This window comes from Pteropus medius, unplaced genomic scaffold (genome assembly GCF_902729225.1).
Source record: "Pteropus medius unplaced genomic scaffold, Ma_sr-lr_union100, whole genome shotgun sequence".
Classification (NCBI taxonomy): Eukaryota; Metazoa; Chordata; class Mammalia; order Chiroptera; family Pteropodidae; genus Pteropus; species Pteropus medius.
The window spans coordinates 2210-5299 of record NW_024350496.1 but is presented as its reverse complement, the minus strand read 5'-3'; the positions used below and the strand labels follow the sequence as shown (position 1 = coordinate 5299).

Genomic DNA, 3090 nt, shown 5'->3' with positions numbered 1-3090 from the left:
TTTTTATATTAACATCAAAATTTTATGCAACTTCTACTGGAACAATAAAAAAAAATCAATGTTTTAATTCAATTTGAAATATTTTTTTTTCCCTAAAGGATTAATCGCAATGTGTTATAACTACATATTTCCATGGGGATTACTCACCTGTCACTGTAGATATTTTAGATCTAACATAGTTCTCTTTTTTATTTCTTATTATTTCACTAATCTGGCAATGTTGTTTTTCAAGTTTTACCTATGGTACTCTAGAAATAATGTCTTGCAAGTAAAAGAATGAAGGCACCAAAAATATCATCTTTTATTCCACAGAGGTAAAGTTATAGTATTGTGAACTGTTTAAAACATTTATTTTCATGTTTATATAAATGTGAAAATATAGTTAAAATTTTCAAGTAAAATGTAGTAATAATCAACAAATTTGTATTGATTAAGTGGAAAAAGACATTGCATATTTTAGGAAATGCATTGCAATATCAAAAAAACTAAAATATTATGAAGAAGTATCTGTATATTTGATAGGTTCACTTTATTTTATAAGTTTACTTTGATTTTTCTCAGGTATAAAGACTGTTTTCTGTTTTCTGAGTAAGTTACTTCTATTAAATATTTAAGGCCAATTATAAGTTACTGTTCATTATATTTCATATTCCAGATTAGAGTACCCTCTCTGCCCATCTCCAGTGGGCACTCTTCGCCAAAGCCAGTGCCTCTGGATATTTTCTAATGTTGGCTCCAGAGATTGTGGATGTGAAGGCCTTGCCTTTTATGTCATCCAATTTTTTTTTAAATGTGGAATATGAACTAAAAATAAGGTATAAGTGAAATTTCTTGATTTAAATTCCACAGTAGTTTATTCTTACACCTTGATAGATTTGGCATTAGCTACTATTAAATCCAAAGTGAGAAGTTTAAGAGACTTTCATGGTAACTTAGATTAAATTTTCAACTTCGATTATTACGTTTTATAAACTAAACCTTTCTTTCCATACAGTACAATGAAACTCACTCATTTTCTTTCCCTCTTCACACTAAGATCATCATTTTAAATACATCCTGAAGCTAAGGCCCATATGTTTTCGTTTTTCACACATGGAATTGCCTATGGAACAGGTAGATACAGTGCTTGAAGAGACTAGAGACTCTACTTACAATTTTCTAATTTTATAGCTGAAACAACCAGAGCAGAGAAGTCAGAACTCAAGGTGCACAGCCCGTTGAGGATTCAAAGTAGCCTTGCTAGTGCAGCATAATTATTCTCCATTTATTCTCATCTTACTGTTAACAGATATCAAGGAAAACGAACACATGGCTGATGTTAATTTTACATTGGTTACTGAGTTTATCTTCTTGGGACTGACAGATAGTGCTGAACTGAAAGTGGTCCTCTTTGTGTTGTTTCTGCTTATCTATACCATTTCCTTAGTGGGGAATCTAGGAATGCTCTTTCTAATCCGAATAACTCCCAAACTCCAAACGCCTATGTATCATTTCCTTAGCAGCCTGTCCTTTGTCGATGCCTGCTATTCATCAGTCTTTGCACCCAAAATGCTGCTGAACTTCTTTGCTGAACGAGAGACAATCTCATTTTCTGCGTGCATCGTGCAGATTTTTTTTTTCCTGTCACTCCTTACCACCGAGGGCTTCTTGCTGGCTGCAATGGCGTATGACCACTATATGGCTATTGTGAACCCTTTACTTTACACAGTGGCTATGACTAAAATAGTTTGTGTTGCCCTGGTCATTGGATCATGTGTAGGAGGTATAATCAACTCACTGACACACACGATTGGCTTGGTGAAACTGTCTTTCTGTGGGCCCAATGTCATCAGTCACTTCTTCTGCGACCTTCCCCCGCTTTTGAAGCTGTCATGTTCTGACACATCTATGAATGAATTGTTGCTTTTAATCTTCTCTGGCATTATTGCCATGATCACTTCTTGACTGTGATGATCTCCTACATCTTCATTGTCGCTGCGATCCTGAGGATCTGCTCAGCAGCAGGAAGACACAAAGCCTTCTCCACCTGTGCTTCCCATCTAACAGCTGTGACTTTATTTTATGGCTCTGGAGGCTTTAGCTATACTCAATCAAGCTCCCAATATTCCTTAAAACAGGATAGGTGGTATCTGTGCTTTATACCCTGGTGATTCTGATGTTAAACCCATTGATTTATAGCCTAAGAAATAAGGAAGTGAAGAATGCCGTGAAAGGGCCCTAGAAATGAAATATATCCCTTGTTAATATTTACACCATATGTACCTTAAATTAGTATACCAACAAATGCTTGAGATAATGATATCTATATGAATTTATTAAAATATTGATCCCTAAGGAATCTTAGAGTTTATGTAATTAGAACCCTCTGTTTTACAGTGGAAGAAAAAATCCTAGAAAATTAAATGTCATAGTACATATAGCTGGCTATTGTGTAAACTAACCTAAAAACCATATGAAAACCTGGGTTAAATGACAATTGTTGACATTTCAATTTTTGCATGCGGGTAGAAATGTGAATACACACACACACACACACACACACACACACACACAAATAGAAAGATATAAAAAAATTGAAATATAATAAAATTTCTTAACCCAGTTCTTATGTTGAGCACAGAAAAAAATAATTTTCAAGCAAGAAGTATTGGTACTTGAATTATCTACTAAAACTGACAGATATGTGTTTCTGAAATTAGCCTGGACTATTTATAGTCAGATATACTTCAAAGAAATGTAAACACCCAAACATAGAAAGAAATCTTAGTTCTACATGACCTTTCCACTCATTGTTAGTCTAAATTAAATTTAATTTAATGTTTGAGTTTTTTTTAAATACTGAAATAACTACAGGTAAATAGTTTAAGCAGCACCATGGGACATCTGAATGCTCTATAAATATTAATTTGTATTTTTACATGGCAGGCTAGATTAAATTTCCTTCCTCTCACTGACAGCCAAAATCATATAAGTGAATGGCTTCAGTATCTGTGAAGCAGCAAATTGAAATGCTTATTATATTAGAAAATTATGCAAAGAAATTCATATAAAACCTGCCTTTCAAAATGAGAAGATACCACTACCAACAAT

At 33.7% G+C, this 3090-nt stretch overlaps 1 pseudogene; it reads left to right on the top strand.

Annotated features, from left to right (window-relative positions):
* Window positions 1–1308: 1308 nt before the first annotated feature.
* LOC120584346 (olfactory receptor 1052-like) lies at window positions 1309–2244 on the top strand (annotated as a pseudogene).
* Window positions 2245–3090: the final 846 nt, after the last annotated feature.